We start from the raw sequence: 24,820 nt of genomic DNA, 5'->3' as shown, positions 1-24,820 counted from the left end.
ATGTAGTTCCTATATTGATAGCATAAATAAAGCATTTTGGTAACTGTGTTTCAGTATGCTGTCATTGGAGCATCTCATACCATCTATTTTTTTTTTTTAATATTTTTATTTATTTCTAGGGGAGAGAGAGAGACAGCATGAGCAGGGGAGGGTCAGAGAGAGAGGGAGTCACAGACTGAAACAGGCTCCAGGCTCTGAGCTGGCTGTCAGCACATCGCCCGACGCGGGGCTCGAACCCACGAACCGCGAGATCATGACCTAAGCAAAAGTCGGACGCTTAACCGACTTAGCCACCCAGGCGCCCCTCATACCATGTATTTTTACACATTTACAAATGTTATCTGAGAAGGGGCCACAGGCTTCACCAAAAGCAAGTGGCGAAGGGCCCCTGAGATAGCCTTTCTTTCTCCCAGTATCTATTCTGTTATAGTTCAAGTTTGCTGAAGACCAGCAGAGTTTTGCAATTTTCTGAAATAAAAGTGACCACATTTTTGAAACTCCTCAGTATTTTCTGTGGTAGAAAATATTATCCTCTACAAATTTTTCTATTACTTACTGTCTGCAAGCTCTTTTTTTTTTTTAAATTAAAAAAAATTTATTTTTATTTATTTCTGAGAGAGGGAGAGACAGCTTGAGCAGGGGAGGGTCAGAGAGAGAGACATAACACACAGAATCTGAAACAGGCTCCAGGCTTTGAGCTGTCAGCACAGAGCCCGACGTGGGGCTCGAACCCACAAACCATGAGATCATGACCTGAGCTGAAGTCAGACATTAACCGACTGAGCCACCTAGGCGCCCCTACTTACTGTCTGCAAGCTCTTAACTAGTAGTAGTTTTCTGGGATAATCTGATTTTTGTCCATTTGCCCAACATGTGTCATTAACAAGGAAGCTGTTTTCTTAAGAAAATAAAATATCTGCTGAAAAAAATGACAAGAAATTCTTTTGAAATAGAACAGGTTTTTTCCCCACCATGTATTTTGGGTTTTCCCCCCTTGTCTGGGGAGAATGTTTGTCAGCTGAAGCCATGTAAATAAAAATTGATTAAAAAAACTCCTCATTGCGAAATAAGTCAGGCAGAGAAGGACAAATACCATATGTTTGCACGTATAGGAGGATTAGGAGGAACTTGACGGAGGACCAAGGGGGAGAAGAAGGGCGGAAATGGTGGGGGAAAGGGAGAGAGGCAAACCATGAGAGACTCTTGAATGCTGACAAAAACTGAGGACTGATGGATGTGGGGAGGAGGGGGGATGGGCATGAAGGAGGGCACTTTGGGGATGAGCACTGAGTGTTATGTAGAAACTAATTTGACAATAAACTATTTGTAAAAAAAAAAAAAAAAAAAACAAAAAACTCCTCATTAATATGCTTTATGTCAGGATCTTACATTGCTAATAAAGAACTATTTTTTGAAAAGTGCATTTATTTATGGGGGAAGGGGTAGGGAGAGGGAGAGGGACAGCGAGAGGGAGAGAGAATCCCAAGCAGGCTCTGCACTCCAGCTCACAAATTGAATCCTGAGATCATGACCTGAGCTGAGATCAAGACTGAGCCACCCAGGTACCCCTCTTAACATTTTGAAGTATAGCTACTGGAAAATATTAAATTCCATATATGTCTAACCTATTTCTATTGGACAGTACTTCTTTATACAGAGGTCAGTGAACTATGGCTATACCTTAGGGTCAAATCCAGTGCTCTCTTGATTTGTTTTATTTTTAAAAAATATTTATTTTGAGAGAGAGCATGAGCAGAGAGAGAAGGAGAGAGAGAATTCTAAGCAGGCTCTTCACTATCAGTGCAGAGCCCGATGCAGGACTTGATCCCACCAATCGTGAAATCACGACCTGAGCCAAAATCAAGACTTGGACGCTCAACCAACTGAACCACCCAGGTGCTCTAGCAGTTTGTTTTTATAAATAAAGTTTTATTGGGACAAAACCAGCTCATTAGTTTACGTATGGCCTGTCTTCATGCTACAGTGCAGAGTTGAATGGTTGTGACAGAGACCTTATGACCAGCAAGCCTTCTGGGGATTTTCATTCACACTTTTTTCATTTCATCCTTTCAGTGGTTCTGTGAAGCAGTAGAAGAGATATTATTTTAGTAAAAAAAAAAAAAAGGCTTTGAGAAGCCAACTCATTTGTCCAAGTTCGTATAATTAGGTAGTGCTAGGGTTAGGAATCTAGTTCTGAGTGATTTTCTACTATACATCTGCTATGTAGGTAGCACTTAGGCTTGATAACCTTTTATCTCTGAGACAGTAGCTAATGGCTACTATTTTAAATAAGAGCTGCACACCAGGCCTACAGGCTGCCAGATAATCTTCCTAAAGCACAGTTACGTTGCCTCGTTGCCCAAACCTTCAGTGGCTTCCAATTTCCTGCAACTAAAGTAATAATTCAAGGTAGCTATGATTTGGTTCCATTCTACCTTTCCAAGCTTTTATCTCATTACTCTCTATCTCCCCAGGAACTGTACATTTCACAAGCTCACTTTCCACATTCTTTCCTACAAAGTTTTGGCTTATGAGGTCCCATCGTTCTGGGGAACCCCCAACCCAACTTTTGGAACCCTACTGTATCCTTCAAGATGCAGATCAAATGCCACTCCTCCATGAAACTTTCATGATGCCTACAGTTAAGAAGCTTTCACCCTCTCTCTGTATTTCTGTAGCACTGCCTTATAAAGTTGTTTATTTGTATGCTTGATCTCCCTTACTACATTATAATCTCTGGGAGGGCAGCCACTTCACAGTACATATCTTGGTGTACCTAACAATATCGTTCAGACAGTAGATGTGGATTGAACTGAATGCTACAAAGGGCATTTAGAACAAATTTGAAAGGGTAAGATTTAATAAATAATATCATGCATTGAGGTTGTAGGTTAATGGAGAATAAGAATAGGTAATTGTTTTTGATGAACTAAAGTAGTGTAGGTAAGACTTTAGGAATTTTAATTGCAGTTATGCTTTGCAATTTATTTTTTATTTGTTTATTTTTTATGCTTTGCACTTTAGATAAGAATGTTGTTAATGCTGGAATATGGATAAGCAATATGGAGTCAAAACCTTTGAATTTGTATAGAGCCCAATAAATTTTACATAGAGATTAATGAATTCCTGAGAGATTTTTGAAAACAGCTAGATTAAATGGAGTTAATTGAAAATACCTTGCTTTGATCATTCTAAAAATCTTATGAATTTGAATGAATATTTGTTTAACTTAGTTGTTCTATGGTTAGGTAGTGAACTTGAGCACTGTTTTTTTTTTAAGATTTTATTTATTTTATTTTATTTTTCCCCACAGATTTTATTTATTTATCTATTTATTTATTATGTGTATTTATTTTTGAGAGTCAGAGCACAAGTGGGGGAGGGGCAGAGAGAGACAGGGAGACACAGAATCTGAAGCAGACTCCAGGCTCCGAGCTGTCAGCAGAGACCAATGCGGGGCTGGAACTCACAAACCACGAGATCGTGACCTGATCCGAAGTCAGCCGCTTAGCCAACTGAGCCACCCAAGCGTCCCTTTAAGATTTTATTTTCAAGTAACCTCTGCAACCCAGTGTGGGGCTCGAACTCACAACCCTGAGATCAAGAGTCGCATACTCTACCCACCAAGCCAGCCAGGCACCCAGAACTTGAGCATTACTATATTCATTTTGAACATTTCCATGTAGAGTTTTTTTTTTTTCAGGGATTTCTGTGAACTGTGTCCATTTACCAGCGTTTATTGAGTGACAGTACCTTGAAGACTGGAGCTGTTACAAAGTTATTTTATAGAATTTAGTATAATCTAGTTACTGATTAGCATAATAAGGCTGTTAGGCATAATTTACTTAAAACATTATAAAGTACTTTAGAGCCGTCTGGGTGGCTCAGTCGGTTGAGTGTTGACTTTGGCTCGGGTTATGATCTCACAGTTCTTGAATTTGAGCCCTGCATCAGCCTCTGCACTAATAGCACAGGGCCCATTTGGATCCTCTGTCCCCCTTTCTCTCTTCCCCTTCCCCACTGGTTCTCTCTCAAAATACATAAATAAACTTAAAAAGCATTATAAAGTACTTAAAAATTTTTAAATTAAAATGTTAGAATTTTAGAAAATTTTGGGATGCCTGCCTGACTCATTTGATAGAGCATGCAGCTCTTGATCTCAGGGTTGTGAGTTCGAGCCCCACATTGGGTGTAGAGATCACTTAAAATGAAGTCTTTTAAAAAAGAATTGTAGAAAATTTGCAAGATGTAAAAACAATACAAAGAAGAAAATTAAATCACTTGTATTACTACCACCTAGATATAGATAAGTATAGTTCATATTTTCAGGTATTTTCCTCTAGACATTTTTATGTGCATGTACCCTTACACACAGACATATTCTAGGCAATTAGGATCATTGTGTACACATTTTGTGCCTTGCCCTTTTTACTTAACATTGATGTTATTTGGGGAACATTTCTCCATTCTCAATATTGTTGAGAATATAGTTTTTATTAAAGTCTGATGGCATGTCATCATACAGATATTCCACGATTTATTTACCCAGTCTTCTATTTGGATATTTAGTCAATTCTGCTGAAAAGCTTTTTTCCCCTTAAATAGTTTATTGTCAAGTTGGTTTCCATACAATACCCAATGCTCATCCCAACAAGTGCCCACCTCCATGTCCATCATCCCCCTTCCCCTTCCCCCCACCCCCATCAGCCCTCAGTTTGTTCTCGGCATTCAAGAGTCTCTCATGGTTTGCCTCCCTCCCTCTCCCCCACTATTTTTCCCCTTCTCCCCCATGGTCCTCCATTAAGTTCCTCCTAAACCACCTATACATGCAAACATATGGTATCTGTCCTTCTCTGCCTGACTTATTTCGCTCAGCTTAACACCCTCAAGTTCCATCCACGTTGCTACAAATGTCCAGATTTCATTGTTTCTCATTGCCATGTAGTATTCCATTGTATAGATGAACCACATCTTCTTGATCCACTCGTCAGTTGATGGACACTTAGGCTCTTTCCATGATTTGGCTATTGTTGAGGGTGCTGCTATGAACATTGGGGTACATGTGCCCCTATGCATCGGCACTCTTGAAAAATATGGAACGCTTCACGAATCTGCGTATCATGTTTGTGCAGGGGCCATGCAAGTCTTCTCTGTATCGTTACAGTTTTAGTATATGTGCTGCCGAAGTGAGCACGAAAAGTCTTAAAAATTAGAGAGAGAGTTTTTATAAATAGTGAGACTCTTCTCTTTTAAGTAGGCCACACATATATGACCATCTGGGGTTATGTGCCATAAGTCAGAGTGTGAGCCTTCAGAACTGTGCCCTAACTGTATACAATGATAGCAGTGTTAGGGTTGTGGGAGGGGGGATGGGCTAAATGGGTTGGGCTGAAGTCATTGTTGCACTATATGCTAACTAATTTGGATGTAAATTTAAAAAATAAATTTAAAAAATGATAGCAGTGTTTGATCGTTCATTTTTATATGCATAAAGTTTATATTCCCTGTCATGTAATAGATTACATAAATTATATGTGTGATGTGTTGCTTCAAGAGGTGCGTTATTTAATTAAACATTTTTGGAAAGCAATACATGGTTCAAGATTTCAAAGGTTGAAAAGGAAATTCAGGGAGTGCCTGGGTGGCTTAGAGTCGGCTAAGAGACCAACTCTTGATTTTGGCTCAGGTCATGAGCTCATGGTTATGGGATTAAGCCCTGTGTCAGATGTGCTGAATGTGTAGCCTGCTGGGTGTGCTGAGCACAGAGCCTACTTAGTGCATGTTCTCTCTCTCTCTCTCTCTCTCTCTCTCTCCCTCTCTCTCTTTCTCTCTCTCTCTCTCACACACACACACACATTTTTAAAAACTAAAAAAAAAAAAAAAAAAAGAAAGGAAAGGAAAATCAGGGAAAGGCCTTCTAGCCTTGTCTCCCCAGCAGCTGCCAGTGTAGTGTCCCCTGCGTCCCCTGAGGTATCCAAGCAGATGTACAGAAGATCCAACTCTGACCTCAAGTTCTGCCATGTCCCCTTCTTCCCTCCATGCCACCGCAGCCACCTCAGCCTTCTGGTGTTTGTCATGAATCAGGCCAAAGGTTCCCTGCCTCAGGGCCTTTGCTTGTCTCCCTGGGACAGAATAAGCCTCCATACCTCCATAAGGCAACAGTCCACACAGGTGATAGGGATGGTATTTTTGAAACTTTTATTTTTTTTTTAAATGTTTTTTATTTATTTCTAGGAGAGAGAGAGAGACAGTGTGAGCAGGGGAGGGTCAGAGAGAGAGGGAGTCACAGACCGAAACAGGCTCCAGGCTCTGAGCTGGCAGTCAGCACAGAGCCTGACGCGGGGCTTGAACCCACAAACCGCGAGATCATGACCTAAGCGAAAGTCGGACGCTTAACCGACTAAGCCACCCAGGCGCCCCAATAATACCTTTAAATACAATGAACTCAATTCTCCTATCAAAAGATGAAGAGTAGCTGAATAGAGAAAGACTCAACTATATGCTGCCTGCAAGAGACATCAGCTTCAAAGACACAGACTGAAAGTGAAGGGTTGGAAANCCGAACCCACGAACCGCGAGATCATGACCTAAGCGAAAGTCGGACGCTCAACCGACTAAGCCACCCAGGTGCCCCGATTTGAAACTTTTAAAGTAAATAATCAGAAACTTGACATATTAGAAAACCAAAGCAGCCATATTACCAATGGCGGCTTTAGTTCTGGTAGCAGTCCAGCAGGAAAGTTTTGAAATGACTCAAATAATGAATCCTTTCAGATGCATAGTTATATGCTTAGCACAGTTCTAGAGAGTACAGATAGGTGCTTCAAGTACTGTGTTTAAAGAGACAGAGGACTTTTAGTCCAAAGGTTCCCTGGCTGCAAGACTGTGTGGTGATTCCACATAATTGGGGGGGGGGGGCTCACAGTGATAACTTCAACAGTCCTCCCAAATTCGGATCCTACAGATTTAACTTTCTCTAAGTAGTTCCGTTTGGTGCTGAAATGTCACCCTTCCTGCTTCTGGAGTTAAACAGATGCTTACATTATTAACAAATACATATTTTTCACAGGACTGGTTTTTATTATTTTTTTTAGTTTATTTATTTAGAGAGTGCATGTGCATGCGCACATGCGCGTGCACACACACACACACACACACAGCAGAGAGAGAGGGAGGGGCAGAGGCAGAGGGAGAGGGGGAGAGAGAATCCCAAGTACTGACACCTGGGAGACTGATGCGGGGCTCGATCCCTCGAATGGTGAGTTTATGACCTGAGCCGAAACCAAGAGCTGGATGCTTAACTGACTGAACTGCCCAGGTGCCCCAGGACTGGTTTTTAAAAGTGTATAAAATGCTAATTATATGTCACTTTCTTTGCCTGTTGTTTTTAGAATATTTGCATGTTAACCTGTGGCCATACAGAACATGGTACCCTTTGGGATTTGAAGAAGGGAAGTATACTGAGTGCAGTGTTAGGTAAATAAACAGAAACCTCAACATGCAGGAATCTTCAGGGGATGAGTGAGCCTCGTGGATAATCCTCTCAGCTTTGGTATTGACACATCGAGCCAACTTTTAGCCCAGCTCTGCCACCTGTCAGAACTTCCACTTCTTGGTTATAAGATATTTTAAGCTCTTTTTCATGACTTAGACTTCATGATCACTCTGTGTGATTTTCAGAAACTGATTGGTAAGAGAACCGCACCTCCACCAGTGTGCTTCTAAGTGAGTGTTCTTGCAGGTGGCATTTCCTCCCTCCTGCTCTCCCACATCTCCTCACCCTTGGGGTCCGCCTTCCAGTTAAATTCTCATCCCTTTCCTCCGAGCTTACTCTCCAGTCTCTTTTATTGACTTTCGTCTTTCAGTCACTGCATGGGTGTGACAAAAATGGCTGTCCTTAGGCATCCAGTCACGTCACATCTTCATCACATCTTCAGCGTTCAGGATCTTACAGTTTGTGGGGCTGAAAGGATCTTAAGATCTTTTAATCCAGCTTTTTTTCCGCAGAGGTCACTGAGTTTGTTTAACCTATTGCGGTCAGTACTAAAAGTTGGAGGCTTTTAAAAGTACTTTGGAAAATAAATAGGTTGCATATAGAGCAGTGCTACTCAAAGCTTGGGCTGCATACCACGAACCCATAATGACAAGGGAAGTACAGAAATTGCGAGTGAAGCATTTAGAAATGTTAACAGTTTGGCGGACTGGTTTTATGTCTGTTTATTATTTTTTTTAATGTTTATTTCTTTTTGAGAGATAGAGACAGAGCACGAGCAGAGGAGGGGCAGAGAGAGAGGGAGACACAGGATCCGAAGCAGGCTCCAGGCTCTGAGCTGTCAGCACAGAGCCTGATGCGGGGCTCGAACCCACAGACTGAGATCATGACCTGAGCTGAAGTCGGCACTCAACCGACTGAGACCCCCAGGTACCCCTGTGTCTGTTGAACATAGCACACTTGAGCCTTGTAGTTTGTGTCTTTTTTTTTTTCAAATTATTTTTGTAGTAACTTTTTTATTGTATTTTACAAAAGATTTGTTCTGCAGTGGATTAGAAAACAACAACAACAATATGGTTCTTTACATCAGTTTGAGAAGCAGTGAAACGGTATTTAACACAGTGTTTGGCACATAGTAGGCTCTCAAAAACCAATAGCTTCCTCATGTCTTCAGATCTTGCGTTTGTTTTGGGTAAGGATGCTAGATACCTGAGTAGCAGGTAAATGAAGTATTATTTCATAGACATGAAGTGATTAAAATTGGTAGTGTTTTTCGAATATAAGCAATGCAGTTTTTTTTTTCCTTTTAAACTTAGCCTGTGCTTTGAAGAGAGATTTACATAAAGTAGGAATGTAATATATATTTGCACTGATTCTTGGAGATACTTTATAACATTTAATGTGCTACTGATACCCTCAGCTCTGCAAAGTTGAGGGAACTTAAACTCTGGTAGCTAGCCATATCCATAAATATTTGAATATATTACAGCAGTATTTATATATTATATAGGAAATACATATACTATATAGGAAATATTATATATTATATAGGAAAAGGGAAAGATCTGTTGAAAAGCATTTGAGTTTCATCAGTTTCCTCATGTCACTCAGCATCTGGAAAGTACATAGTTGTAATATTACTTGGCATTCCCATTTTAATGCAATTTAGTGCCACATGCAGGGGCCCTAATCCTTGGCTATTTGGAACTAGAGTAGCTTGTCCTGTTTTTTTAATTGAATCAAGTATAGTTGAGCTTATATATGACACAGTAAATACAGACTGTCAGAAGCAGTTAGCTTACTGTGGTGTTTATAGGTTTAAGGGACATATTTTTCATTCTACTCAAGATCATGAAATTGCCACTCCTTGTTTAAGGATTAAAAAGAAGGTCATTGACTGGGGTGCCTGGGTGGCTCAGTTTGTCCGAATCTTGGTTTTGGCTCAGGTTGTGATCTTCAGATTTATGAGATCGAGCTCCATGTCCCACTTGGTGCTGACTGTGTGAAGCCTTCTGGGATTCTCTCTCTCTCTCTGTTCCTCCCCCACTAGTGTGCACTTTTTCTCTCTCTTAAAATAAATAAATGAACATTAAAAAAAAAAAAGGTAATTGAGCCAAGTGATTCTCCTGAAATGCCACCCCTTTAAAAATTCTGTTTATGAAGTTTACTTATTTATTTTGAGAATCAGTGCAGAGCCCAATGTAGGGCTTGATCCCTTGAACTGTGAGATCATGACCTGAGTGGAAATCAAGAGTCGCATGCTTAACCAACTGCACCACCCAGACTCCCCTAAAAATTCTGTTTATAATCAAAGAATCCTTAGAAACAAGGTCCTTTTGAGTTAGTAGATTTCAGTTTGGCAGATTTAAAACATTATTTGAATGTTAAGGAACCTGAATAAATTGCTTTTAGCTTGGTGATATTGTCCACCTCTTTGTGATACCATTACGCATAATGTAATGCGATAAATCTTTGTCCTTATAATGGAAAGGAATGACACATTTTATTTTGTAAAAATCCATGTGGAACATCCCTAATCCACTTATTTAGATATAGAATAAATATTTTCTCTGTAGGGCAGGATTCCTTTGTTTTGAGCTTCATTTTTATTTGTACAAGGCTCAAATTATTTATAATTTTTTTTTTTAAGTAAGCTCTGTGCCCAGCATGGGGCTGGAACTCACCATCTGGGTTGCATGCCCTAGCAACTAAGCCAGCCAGGTGCCCCAGTGCTTAGATTCTTAACATCTGAGAAGTTTGAAACCAAACCAGGATTTGACATAACCAGCATCTATCATGGTTGAGAGTAAGGAGTTTTGCAGTGATGACTTAGAATAATAAGTGATTCAAAGTGTTGCCTCTTGGTTTTAGTAGGACCATTTAATGTACACAGCCAGGTTTCCCCCTCATTCTTTCTCCTTTAGGAGCCAGGCTGAAGAACTTCAGAAAAAAGAACCGCTATTATTAATCCTTTCGAGCGCATATTACATTTTGGCAAATGCTGGCTGATAAGATTAAAATGACCCTTTCGCATTTTAGAAGTTACATTTCTGTAATCACATTAGCAAGCAGGTGGGTGCTAGGGGGACGGGAAATGAAGTTTCTTTTAGCCAACTTTTCAAAGTTTAGAATTTATTTTGGGAATTTGCTTTGACGCATGAAAGGATCTAGTCGTAGTTTCTTAAAATAACTCAGTTTATCTGTGTTCAGCAGTCACTGTTGAAACCCATCGGAAGAGCCATATTTTAGAAAATAGGAAAGACAAGTAAGAAACTGGCACTCTTTTAATGTATGGTTTCTTTTTTTTTTGAGAGAGAGAAAGATGATAAAAACTAAGCAGTATGTAGGTGGGTTAATAATCTCAGAGCCTCTTCTCTCAGGTACATGTTTAATTTTTTTTTTAAATGTTTACTTATTTATTTTGGAGAGACAGAGAGAGACAGAGTGCAAGCATGGGAGGGGCAGAGAGAGAGTGAGAAACAGAATCCAAAGCAGACTCCAGGCTCTGAGCTGTCAGCACAGAGCCCAATGCGGGGCTCGAACCCACGAATTGTGAGATCATGACCTGAGCTGAAGTCGGATGCTCAACCTACTGAGCCACCCAGGCGCCCCACAGGTAGCATGTTTAGAATTTAGGGAAACGGTACAGGTTTGATGAAACATCCATTAACTTAGAAAGGTGTCTAGTAAGACTCCCTCACTTGTTCTTAAGTCGCCCCTTGACTGTAATGAAGCCATGTGCGCCTCCTTGGAACTGTAGAACTGTTTAGATAGCATTCCTAGAGAGGTCAGCAGAGTTTTAACCTGGTAGTGGTGGCTGCTAGTCAGGGAGCTCTCCAGTTGGGTTCCTAGTTCTTGGGAAATCCTTCTGCTTATTTCCATAGGGTTGTCATTCTGTTCTGGTCTGGGCTAAGGCAAGGACTTTGTCCTTGTTACAGATGTTCGCTGCGATGAAAACAATGATGCTTCTGGCCTTTGGGTGACTTGACTTCTGGTAGGATTTCTGAAGTTTTCTTCCTTGCACTAAGGTCTTAATCATGGCCCTTGCGTGTTTCTGCTGTTGAGTTTTTGAGGATCAATTAGAATTATGCTCTGTATGTTTAAAACTCAGATTGAGAGTTGAAACAAAAAGGTTCTCCTCTGCTTCCTGTATTTTCCAGTGGCTGACTAGAGCAGAGAAAATTTTTGTTATGTGGCTGTATTATGACCAAATCCCTGGTGGGCTTTGTGTATTTCAGTAGAGATGACCTGTATGAAGTTCAGCCTGTACTGGGTTGGGTCATGCCCCTCCCTGCTTGTTGGCTTTCTCCATCCCTACTTCCTTCTTTATGCCTTAGAAATGTGGTTTTTCGGGAACCCTCTTGCACTGTTGGTGGGAATGCAAACTGGTGCAGTCACTCTGGAAAACAGTGTGGGGGGGGAGTCTTAAAAAAATTAACAATAGAACTGCCCTATGACCCAGCAATAGCACTGCTAGGAATTTACCCAAGGGACACAGGGGTGCTGATGCATAGGGTTACATGTACCCCCAGTGTTCACAGCAGCACTCACAACAATAGCCAAAACATGGAAAGAACCTAAGTGTCCATCAACTGCTGAATGGATCAAGAAGATGTGGTTTCTCTAAACAATGGAATACTACATGGCAGTGAGAAAGAATGAAATCTGGCCATTTGCAGTAACATGGATGGAACTGGGGGTATAGGCTAAGAGATAATAAGTCAGTCAGATAAAGACAGATACTGTATATTTTCACTCATGTGGATCTTGAGAAACTTAACAGAAGACCATGGGAGAGGGGAAGGGGAGAAAAAAGTTACAGAGAGGGAGGGAAGCAAACCGTAAGAGATTCAAATACTGAGAAGAAACTGAGGGTTGATGGGGAGTGGGGGAGAGGGGAAAGTGAGTGATGGGTGTCGAGGAGGGCACTTGTTGGGATGAGCACGGGCTGTTGTATGGAAACCAATTTGGCAATAAAATAAATTATATTTTAAAAAAAAGAAATGTGTTTTTTTAATAAAATAATTTATGTTTTATTTTGTATTTCAGAGAGACAGTGTGAGTTGGGGAGTGATAGAGAGAGAGGGAGATACAGAATCTGAAGCAGGCTCCAGGCTCCGAGCTGTCAGCACAGAGCCCGATATGAGGCTCAAATTCTGAACTGCGAGATCATGACCTTAGCCGAAGTCAGATGCTCAACCAACCAACTGAGCCACCCAGTTGCCCCTTAATTTTTTTTTAATGTTTATTCATTTTCTTTTTTTATTAAAATTTTTTTAATGTTTTATTTATTTCTGAGAGAGAGAGAGAGAGAGAGAGAGAGACAGCATTAGCAGGGGAGGGTCAGAGAGAGAGAGGGAGACACAGAATCTGAAGCAGGCTCCAGGCTCTGAGCTGGCAGCACAGAGCCCGATGTGGGGCTCAAACCCACTAACCGTGAGATCATGACCTGGGCCGAAGTCGGAGGCTTAACTGCCTGGGCCACCCAGGCGCCCCGATGTTTATTCATTTTCTGAGAGAGAGAGACAGAGTACAAGTGAGTAAGGGGCAGAGAGAGAGGGAGACTGAGAATCCGAAGCAAACTCCAAGGTCTGAGCTGTCAGCACAGAGTCCAGTGAGGGACTTGAGATCATGACCTTGAGATCATGACCTGAGCCAGAGTTGGTCTCTTAGCCAGCAGACTCACCCGAGCACCCCGCTTAGAAATGTTTTTAATAGCCATGATGGAGGCTAGGTGATACTAACATTTTAGTGACTTTTAAAGCCAACTTGTCCAGCTTGCCTTTATATCTGAGTGATTATAGCTAGTTTTTGCCTGTCTAGGATTTGAAATGTTAGTAAAATAGAGATGAAACCTTTTCTGAGAAATCTCTAGCTTCTGGTCGTCATAGGATTATAATGATAGTCACTTCCTTCTTAGTTTCTAAAATAAATTCACACACAATCCAGTTTATCTAAAAATATATGTTCAAACTAACGTTAATATTAGATACATGTTTAGATATATAAAGGATGAGGTTCTAGTCAGAAAATACTTTATGTGCTTTTTCATATTATAGCCCAGTTTCTTTACTGTGAAAGGGAAATGAAGTTTCAGTCTTCTGGGAAGGTGAAGAAAAACCCAGTTTTATGATGGAAGCAACTTGGTATTATAAACTAGAGAAATAGAGCTTTCTTCCTTCAAAAGCCCTCTCCTTATAAAGGATTTGCAATAAAAAGTGAGCAAAGCTTTTGGGGTGCCTGGCTGGCTCAGTTGGTAGAGTCTGTGACTCTTGATCTCAGGTTTGTGAGTTCAAGCCCCATATTAGATGTAGAGTTTTACTTAAAAAAATAAATTGAGCAAAGCTTTTATTTTTTAATTAATTAAAACATTTTTTTGAATGAGAGAGTGAGAGAGCAAGTGTGTGTGCATGCAGTGGGGAGGGGCAAAGAGACGGGGGAGCTGAGGATCCAAAGCAAGCTCTGCACTGACAGCAGAGAGCCCGATGTAGGGCTCGAACTCATGACCTGTGAGATCATGACCTGAGCTAAAGTAGGACGCTTAACTGACTGAGCCACCCAGACACCCTGAGCAAAGCTGTTAGACCACAATAAGGAAAAGCAAGCCCTTATGTAAAGATGCCTCATTTCATGAAGAAAGAAAAGCATAGAAAAAGATTGTCTAGATTAAAAGAAAAGAAGACAAGAGACCTCAAAGCATAGGTAGAAGGGAACTCACAGCTACCTAGCTTCTCATTACTATTGATTAGTTAGATTCTTATTTATCAAATTGTGCTCTTCGATATTTATGAGAGACTTTGGCAGGTAGGTTAAGTTTCTGTAGCAAGGAATCATCAAAGATTTTTGGATCTTAGTATTTGATTACAAAATGTTAAATGTTCTCAAAGTGTGTGTTTTTCTCCCTTTCTTTTCTTTCCCCAGTGTTTATTTATTTTTGAGAGAGATAGAGTTGAGCAGGAGAAGGGAAGAGAGGGAGACACAGAATCTGAAGCAGGTTCCAGGCTCTGTGCTGAGCCTGATGTGGGGCTCGAACCCATGAACCATGAGCTCATGACCTTAGCCCAAGTCGGACACTTAACTGACTGAGCCACCCAGGTACCCTATTTTCTCCCCTTTCGTTGCTCATTACCCATCCTGTTTGAATTTCACAACACAGTCCAAAAAGTGGAACTTTGAATATATTTTTTATTTTTTCATATTTTAAAGGTTTTATTTTTTTCTAAGTAACCTCTACCTTCATCTTGGGGCTCAGACTTGCAACCCTGAGACCAAGAGGCCTACGTTCCACTGAGTGAGACAGCCAGGTGCCCCTGAATGTATTTTTTATAATCAAAGTGCATTTAGGGGCGCCTGGGTGGCTTAATCACTTAAGTGTCCGACTTTGACTCAGGTCACGATTTCACGGTCCGTGGGTTTGAGCCCTGCATTGGGCTCTGTGCTGACAGCTTGCTCAGAGCCTGGAATCTGCTTCAGATTCTGTGTCTCCCTCTCTCTGACCCTCCCTTGCTTATACTGTCTCTATCTCTCTCTCAAAAATAAACAAAACATTAAAAAATTTTTAAAAATTAAATAATTAAAAAAAAATTTAAAAAGGCAGACCCTTTTATTCTCCGAGACCCATTTGTCCTGATCTGTAAAATGGGAATAGTATTAGTACAGACTTCACAGTTTGGTTGTAAGGATAGAGTAAAGGAATGCGTGTGAAGCCTAAGAAAAGTGCCTGGTGCAGAATAAGCACTCATTACACGGCACCACTTGTGACTTTTGTTGTCATGGTGACTATTGGCACAAGATGCTTCCTTAGAGGGTCTTGCATATTGCATTGGTGCATTCATGCATTTATTATTTTCCCCAACTTTGAGGTTGGTGGTCCTGCCTGTATACTCACCACCCAGCAAATGCCCAGCACATAGTAGGGGCTCCATGAAAAAGGATTGAAGGGGGAACCTGCGTGGCTCAGTTGGTCAAGCATCTGACTTCAACTCAGGTCATGATTTCGCGATTCATGGGTTCTAGCCCCATGTTGGGCTCTGTGCTGACAGCTCAGAGCCTGGAGCCTGCTTCAGATTCTGTGTCTCCCTCTCTCTCTGTCCCTCCCCCTCTCATATTCTGTCTCTTTCTTTCTCTCAAAAACATTAAAAAATTAAAAAAAAAAAATAAAGTGCATCTAGGGGCGCCTGGGTGGCTTAGTCGGTTAAGCGTCCGACTTTTGCTTAGGTCATGATCTCGCGGTTCCTGGGTTCGAGCCCCGCGTCAGGCTCTGTGCTGACTGCCAGCTCGGAGCCTGGAGCCTGTTTCAGTCTGTGACTCCCTCTCTCTCTGACCCTCCCCTGCTCACGCTCTCTCTCTCTCTCTCTCTCTCTCTCCTAGAAATAAATAAAACATTAAAAAAAAATTAAAAAAAAAATAAAGTGCATCTAAATGAATTTTGTTTTGGGGAATTTTATAAAACCTACCTCAAAGCCATGGAAGAGATAGGTATTCTTACCCTGAATCAGAGCTGGGCAGCTCAGAGATTTCTGATGGCCGTTTCCTCTCACCCTTGCCTCAGAGTCTCTTGTTCTATTTTACACATTTGCTTGGATTCAGGAAGAAATGAAGAAGTAAAGGAGCAGCTTGAGTATAGCCTTACCATAAGGTGTCGTTTTGGTGCAGACAGAAACTGTGTATCTCTGTATCTCTGTATCATCTACAAACAAAAGTAACACTGTCAGCAGCTTCACAATAAAGTCTACCCCAAAAGCATATTTATGAGATCTTCCTTTTCTGTATAATCTAATATTTAGTAATTCACTTGTCTAACAAATTTTTTTTTAAATGTTTCTGTTCCAAGCCTCCTGTTCTCAGCTTTTCCGTTAGTTAGGAGGGCTGTGAAGAAGAATATGTTTAAATAGTTGATTTCAGCTCCTAGGCTAATGAGGGTTGTACATACCTAGTGATCTTATTTTGGATTATTCATTTTTCTTGTTTCTGTGTTTTTTTTTTTAATTTTTTTTAACTTTCTGAGAGAGAGAGAGACAGAGACAGCATGAGCAGGGGAGGGTCAGAGAGAGAGGGAGACACAGAATCTGAAGCAGGCTCCAGGCTCTGAGCTAGCTGTCAGCACAGAGCTCGATGTGGGCCTTGAACCCACGGACCGTGAGATCGTGACCTGAGCTGAAGTCGGATGCTTAACTGACTGAGCTACCAAGGCACCCTGCCTTTTTCTGTGTTTTTACTTTCAGGGAATATAATGGGACTCAAACTAAATAGATATCTTAAGTTTACTGATGTCTGTCTTATGTTATTTCTCGTCTCCAAGTCATACTGAAACTATGACATAGACCCTGACATATTTTAAGAGTGAGGCATTCTGTAAAATCAAAAAACAAAAAGCTTCTTAATGGGGAAAGTTCTCAATTTCTTCATAATTGCATGCACATTTGTGAACGAGAGCTCCTTGGTCTTCTTACCATCCACAGTGGTACGTGTGCTGAATATCTGTCACATCGAACTAAAGCAGTAACTTATGAGAGAACAGGCATGTGGGGCACGTGCCTTATTTATTCACATTTCTGCGAGGTAACTACGTATAGGTCTTTCTGTGTTCTTAAGACTAGTAAAGTGAGGAACAGAAAGATTAGTGGCTGACATGCCTTGGATTAGAATTTCTGCCTCTTAAACACATTGAGAGGAATTTTATCTGCTAATCTATATTACTAAATAGGTGCAGATGTCCTTGGTGATAGTATCTTTCTTGCACATTGGCACAGTTTAAGCCAGGTAGTGTTGTGTAAATGTACAAATACCGTTAGGAGCTTTCATGATTTTTCTGTAGCTTTAACAGGGGAAAAAACCCCAACTAAATATACACTACATTAAACCTTTTACTTTTACCCCCTTGCCTAGAAATTTCTGTTTATTAAAGAACGAGATTCATTTGTATGTATCCAGCCACTACAAATCGTTTATAGACAGATCTGGAAATCTCCATGGTTGTCTTTGTTGGGGTATTTGTCTAAAAGCTTCTCTTTTCCAAAGGACTCACCTGGGTTTTCACTATTAAAAGATTATTTAAATTGGTTACCTAGGGAAGATCGCCATGGTGTTGTGAGCAGTATTCTGAGATAGCAAGAGGGCCAGCTGTGCGTCCTTATCTGTGTCCTGGCAGACACTAAGCAAACCCCACCCTGGCGTGTTTGGGGAGAAGCGATAGGGACAGGCTGATGATGAGGCCTGTCCCCACGGACGGAGGACCTCTCTTACAGTAAACTTGTATTACTTTGGACGCGAGAGATTTGAATTCTTCAGAAGCGCTAATAAAGCGAGGCGGGAGGGGTGTGCACAGCTGGCTACTTGATGCATCTGCACGGAAAGCTAGGTAGAGAGATCTCTCAGGTGTGCAGGATAGAGAACACAGACCCTTACGCACGCTGAGCTGGTGGCCGGGATAGGAAATGAGGTGGCCGATTAACGAAGGTGATGATTTATGTTGCCATTCACACTCAGTTGGATTTCTGACACAGAATCGAGCTCCAGCTTAGGGAGACCAACAGGCCCTTAATGTAGATTAAACCACAACTTAGTATTTCGTTCTAATAGTGTTTGGTTCTAATCGACTGAGCTAGCTGCGTGAGCCAAAAGAATTGGCCCAGCCCTCTCCCCGAAAGGTCTCCTATCCTGGAGAACAAAGGGTGGTGTAATGGGTGGCCAAAAGTATTGGCATCGTGGATCAGAGCAGACTAAGTGGAGGATACAAATTCAAATTGAATTATTTTTTATTATGATGAAAATAGAGCCTTACTCACTTGAGGGATGCTGTAAAGAAGTTTGATTCCTTCGAAGCCTAGAGAAATGAATTCATCCAAGAACACTAAAGCATAAAGTTTATTAGATAAAAATATACCGCAAGATTGGGGGGTACTTCTTTTACCTTATTGGCTTCATATCCTTAATAAAGAAAAACAGAATAGGTACTTTAACCATCCAAGAAGCAAATTTGAAGCTTCTGGGAATATGACAGTACAGGTCCCCAAATCAATAAAACCATAAAAAGGAAAGTGACACAAAAGAGCATTTCTTCCAATAACATATGTTGTTTCCTCAGAAATGCTTATGACCTTCCTCCTTTTAGTTGTGAGAACGATGTGTTTATTTTGGATTTTGAGTCTAATAAGACATTTGATACCAAAAGAAAAAGCACTGTATTTTTGTTTCCAAAAGCCTTTCCAAAAAAATAGAAAGAATTTTCAGAAATAGGAAATCATGGGGCGCCTGGGCGGCTCAGTCCGTTAAGCATCCAACTTCAGCTCAGGTCATGATCTCATGGTTTGTGGGTTCGAGCCCCGCGTCAGGCTCTGTGCTGACAGCTCAGGGCCTGGAGCCTGCTTCGGATTCTGTGTCTCGCCTTCTCCCTGCCCCTCCCACACGTGCACTCTGTCCCTCTCCTTCTCAAAAATAAAGATTAAGGAAAGTAAAAAAAAAAAAAAAAGGAAATTACTCGAGGTATTCCCATCATACTGTACTGCTTTCTGGAATTAAGTAGGCTCCTTTAATCAAATCTGTTTTTTTCTCTTTTGCTCTCAGCCCTTTTGCCAAATATAAAATCCTCCTACACTTGCTCGCCCTTCTTTTACTCCGTAACACCCCAGGCGCTGTTTCCAGGAAAAGGTTAAAATGAAGAGCAATGTATTTCCTGCTGACCACCATGTTTGTACCGCCACAGCTGAATTCTGGATCAGTTTCTTTTGCCGTCTGTTCCCAGCATGGATAAGTTCAGATTCACATAACAACGAGAGAGGAGCCAAGCTAGATGTTTCATCTGACTTCTACACCCAGAAGCATGGCTTATCTTTGCCAGTTAGACTGTTCGCTGGTGAACAGCTTGACATGGAAATATCAATGTGGCAAATCCTTAAGATGTTGATCTTAAGAGTATTTCCTGCCAGGCCTTTCTATGTGTGATTTTTTTTCAAAAGTATTAAAACATTTTATTTATTTTTTTGTTTTGTAGCCTCCTTTATTTACCTGCTGTTTTATTTTAAATATTTTCCCCCATGATATTCTATACCCCATCCCATTCAAAGGCAGTTTGTGTGTGTTTTATCCTACCTGGAAAATAAAGATAAAAAATAACAAAGAAGATAAGAATCAACCATAACCCTCCACTGTTAAGATTTTGGAACCTGTTCCACTTCTCTCCCCCTTCTGTAAATGCACAATGTATACACACATGTATTTATACATAAAACATATATGTGCACACTTAAAAACCGGGATTATGCTCTTCCTAACATTTTAATGCATACACGGTTTAAGTTTTTGATCCATAGTTCTGTTTGATACAACATTCAAGAAGGATCACAAAACCTATTTCAAGGACAGAGAGAATCTGCTTAGTAGCTTATTTTTCTCAGTTGTAAAATTGATTAGTCCCTTAACTATTCCTTCAGAGATTGCTTACAAAAAGAGATACCAGGGTCACTGGGACAAAATATATGGTCCTCCTAATGCATCTCCTTGTAGAACACTGTGTTAATCTAGTTTATTCCTTTTTAAAAAAAAGTTTTAAGCTTATTTATCTAAGTAATCTGTACACCCACTGTGGGGCTTGAACTCATAACCCTGAGATCGAGAGCTATATGCTCTTCCAACTCAACCAGCCAGGTGCCCCACTCTAGTTGATTTCTTAATGTCAAAGCAAACAACTTTTCTCTGAGCAGCAGTGCTTCGAATAAAAAAAAGGTTTTTTTCCACCTGCAGTTAGAATGCTTGGTGTTTAAAACTTTCAGCCTTTACATTCACTGTGCCCTAATGTTTTATCTGTCCAAACTAAGAATGAACAGTCTCTGCTCAAGCCTGGGCAAGGACTTGGCAGAGCCAATAAGGTGACAGCCTGTAACAGCTCAGGCAGGGAATTCTGTGTATTGCCCTATTCTACGTCATCTGTAGAAATGGAGTATGTTTATAATTCATATGGCAAGCAGTTGGCATGCAAGCAAATAAGTCTTGGGCCAACACATGGTCCGTATGTTCAAAATCAGCAATTCTTAACACCTGCCTTGGGGCCCCCTCTCCTTCTGCCCTGAGCATCATCACCTCAGGAAGCCACTATGACTGGGGAGAGTGTGATTTATGTCTGAGCTATGTTGGAATCGAAGGAAGCTTATGGATCATAGCCCAAGTCCTATCCACTAGGAGTCTGATAGTATTCCTAATATCAGTATGCATATTGATGGTTAGTGGTAGGTGACTGAAATGTAAGTAAATTCCTCAAATTTACCTGGCTTTGTATTTCAGCCACTGGGATATTCCCACTCCTAGAGTTTCATTTTTCAAGGCACCTTCTTGATGCCAGCTCATTTATCATCAGAGATTCTTTTCAGCTTTATTGAAGTATAATTGACAAACAAAGAGGTTTTAAAATTTAGCATTTGTCCCCCCATAAAAAAAGAAATCTATATTTTATATAATAAGTGTATATATTTATGGAAAAAGAAACTGAGGTATAAAGAATTTGGATTATAAACTATAATGCAAGGATTGTAAACTCTAGTCAGGAGGCCACAGATAGTTTTTGTTTGGCATGCAGAGTTTTAGAAATACTTTAATTTGAATGTCTTTAGGACAGACCTGCACTGTCCAGTTTGCCATGGACCGTACCATTCATTGCCCGTATGTGAAATACTAATCTGAATAATTGATAACCCCTTTCTACTAGGAAAGCTCTTATTTAGGAATATGAATCCCTTGTCTCCTTTTCTCCTATTTTCAAAAGAGAGTGACCAAGTAGGGCTGTTACTGGCTACCCATACCTCCCTGGCCACTGAGTTTGTGGTGGGGAAATAAGCCACCAGTGACTCTCAGAGCCATGGTGGAGGCTCTAGAAGCCAGAAATCTGGCAGCCTCAGCACAAAAGCTTTATCTCCTGTTTCATGTTATAAACTGGTCATTTTTCTCTCTTGGAAACCCAAGAATACCTTCAGCTAGTAGATTATCTTGGTGGTTGTCATCGTTGTCGTTGTCGTCGTCTTCTTCGTCTTCGTCTTCTTCTCCTTTGTGCAGTCTCTGGCATTTCATCCTAGTAATTTTATGCAAATTTTAGACTTCATCCTCAACAAAAAGTTTGGGTGGCCGTAGAGGGTGGACAGGGTTTTTCAAGTTATACTTGATAAGAATTAACTGGGATGCCTATTACATATACAGATTCCCAGGACCTCTTGATGGAAGGTATAGGGGCAGTATGTTTTTCTAACTAGCACTCAGGGTGACTCAGCATGTCTGGGAAACATGGTGGTGTGGTTTAGAAAGTGGGCTCTGAGCTTAGAGACACCTTTTAATACCAGTTCACCATTTTTTAATGACAAGACCTTGACCACTGGCTTAACCTTCTACACCAGCAATTTTCTCATCTGTAAAATGGGGACGGTGTTACTACTTACATATTGAATGCTGTGATTTTCCAGATTAGGGACTGTAATGGAAGCTTTTTAGCACAATTTCTAGCACATAAACCTTTGGTAAATCTAGTTCCTTCACTACCAGACTTCCTGTGAGCTCTTGACCGACAGCTTTCTAGAGCCTTCAGGAAAGACTGTGCATTCTATTTATTCTAAAATAACTTCTTACAAAATAATAAATTCTCTTTTCTAGAGAAGATTTGAAAAAGGAAAAGGAAGAAAAATACAAATTACTTGCAGTCCGTTATTTTATGAATTTACTTCTAGTCTCCTAGATGTTAGAATGTGATTAATATATAGTTAGTAGTTTTCTTTTGTGAAATAATTTTACTTGAATTGCTTATTTTGCTATATACCTTTGTGTCCCTTTTATTAAGGTAGTTTTTAGTTTTGACTTGGTTAGTTTTTGTTTGTTTTTATAGATATGGCTTAGAGTCTTTGTTTAAAGATCTTATTTATTTATTTTAAGTTTATTTATTTTGAGAGAGCAAGAGACAGTGGGGGAGGAGGAGAGAGAGAGAGGCTGAGAGAGAGAGAATCCCAAGCAGTGGGATTGCACTGATAGCGCAGAGCCTGATGTGGGTCTCAAACTCATGAACCCTGAGATCATAACCTGAGCTGAAATCAAGAGTCAGATGCTCACCCAACTGAGCCACCCAGGCGCCCACCTTTTAAGGTTTTATTTTTAAGTAATCTCTACACCTAGGATGGGGCTCAAACTTAAAACCCTGAGATCAAGAGTCACATGTTCTAACAACTGAGCCAGCCAAGCCACCCCGGGGTTCAGTCTTGTTTATTGGTTTTTTTTTTATTTTTTTTTTATTTCTAGGAGAGAGAGAGAGACAGTGTGAGCAGGGGAGGGTCAGAGAGAGAGGGAGTCACAGACTGAAACAGGCTCCAGGCTCCGAGCTGGCAGTCAGCACAGAGCCCGACGCGGGGCTCGAACCCACGAACCGCGAGATCATGACCTAAGTGAAAGTCGGACGCTTAACCGACTAAGCCACCCAGGCGCCCCTGTTTATTGTTTTTGTATAGTTTCATTTTTCCTAATGTTTTTCTAAATCCAAAAATTTTGTTTTCAACAGGAAAAGCTTGAGATGGTCCAGAGAGCCGTTGTCATTTTAGTTTGCAGTCTCCTTTCCATTAGTACCTACGGGCCTCTGCTATGTTGAGCTTTTTATGAACTCCTAGTTAAGTTCGTTTTAGAATTTGTATCTGAAGCACAGATACTGCTGGCTTGTGTACTTTCTTATGGTGTGGCTGTTGACTTGGCCGTATTTTGTGCTTAACATCATCCAAGCTGTTTCAGAAATCACAGGGCCAGTTGTAACAACCCTGCAGGCTTTGGTGTATAGCTTCAGAGGACATGGTAGGATATTTCCAGGGTGCTTGTTCATTTTCCCCCTTAAATCCATTACGAGCTGCAAATGCTTTAGAGTTTAAACATTTATGTTTTCCCAAGAGTGACAATTCTAAGTAAATGGGAAGCAGAATTTATTACAAAAATTGGTTAAGCCATTCTCTGGACTTGCCTCAGGAGTCCTTGCGGAGGGAGATTTAGAATTCACATCCAGGCCTGTTCAAATCCGGGTCCATTGTCTCCCTGACACACTTGGTCCCCTGTGGGCCTGTTCTGAATCCTTTAGTCACAAAGCCTGAAGACGCCACTACAGAACACGTGTGGTAATCGTCTTTGCACAGCAATGTTATGCGCACGTTTCCGCAACTTGTTTTCTCCTACTCGTTGTATCTTAGAGCTTGATCGTGTGTGTGTGTGTGTGTGTATGAATTGTATGTATATAAGTATGAATCGTGTGTACCTATATTATATATGAATTGTATGTATGTGAGTCCTGTGTACCTATATCATATATGAATTGCTCTGTCTTATTCTTGTATTTAGCCCTTCTACTGATAGACATTTGAGGTTTATTCCAGTCTTTCTGTAATAAAACTCTTCAGTATCTCTGTACACCAAATGTTTCTGAATCCTCACAAGCGCTTATCAACACTTCGTACATCAGAAACCGCATCATAAATGAAGCTTGTTTTACTGAATGTGGAGAATACTGTTTTATCTTATTTATTTGTAGATAGAATTCGGTAGCACTTGTAAAGTTTTAGTGTTGTCAAAAATTTTGAGCACCTGTCAGTATTACTAGCTACTTATGTGGTCTGGGACAGGAGGGATACGAGGTGAACCCTTTTAAAGCAAATCCATGCAACAAAAATATTTTTAAGTCTTAGTTGGTGGATGGGCGCCTGGGTGGCTCAGTCAGTTGAGCATCTGACTCTTGGTTTTGGTTTCAGGTTATGATCTTGTGGTTCATGAGATTGAGCCCCGCATCAGGTTCTGCACTGGCACTGTGGAAACTGTTTGGGATTCTCTGTCTTTCTATGTTCTTTTCCTGCTCACATGCACCCTCGCTCTCTCAAATAAAGAAACTTAAAGTCTTAGTTGGCGGAATTTATTTTCTTTTATATTTGATACAGCATATTTCCAGTGCAATTAAAAAATTGGTATGTCTTTGGAGGTTATTTTGCCTGTAGTTTTAAGAGTTTTAATGAAATTATAAAATTACAGTTGTAGATGTTTGGAAGAAAGAAGGAATCTCATCTTTATTTTATCAGTGACCGCTGGGTAACATACAGGGTTGTAAGTTAAATGTGCATCAGTGTGGTGAATTACAGTGGTTTTGAAATAACTTTCTAAGATGGAAAACATTTTGATTGTGCTTCATACTTCATTTTGTTTGTTGTCTGTTACGTTGCTTACTAAAGAATGAATTCCTTGGGTAAAAAATCATACTGGAAGGAGAAATTGAACTTTAGATATCTTGTGACATTTCAGAACCATAGGTGTAACATGGTATAATTTGGTATATGTGGC

The 24,820-nt window shown here is 40.6% G+C and overlaps 1 protein-coding gene and 1 non-coding gene across 4 annotated transcripts in view; one reads left to right on the top strand and one right to left on the bottom strand.

Annotated features, from left to right (window-relative positions):
* HECTD4 (HECT domain E3 ubiquitin protein ligase 4) overlaps positions 1 to 24,820 on the top strand; it is a 190,406-nt gene that overhangs the window by 13,427 nt on the left and 152,159 nt on the right. The window lies entirely within an intron of this gene.
* LOC120223345 lies at positions 5,088 to 5,194 on the bottom strand. The gene has a single exon (XR_005526276.1). It is a non-coding gene; the product is annotated as a U6 spliceosomal RNA (small nuclear RNA).

Source organism: Hyaena hyaena, unplaced genomic scaffold (assembly GCF_003009895.1).
Source record: "Hyaena hyaena isolate Hyena2069 unplaced genomic scaffold, ASM300989v1 scaffold_0, whole genome shotgun sequence".
NCBI lineage: Eukaryota > Metazoa > Chordata > Mammalia > Carnivora > Hyaenidae > Hyaena > Hyaena hyaena.
The sequence above is the reverse complement of the archived record's forward strand: the minus strand, read 5'-3'. Positions and strand labels throughout refer to the sequence as shown.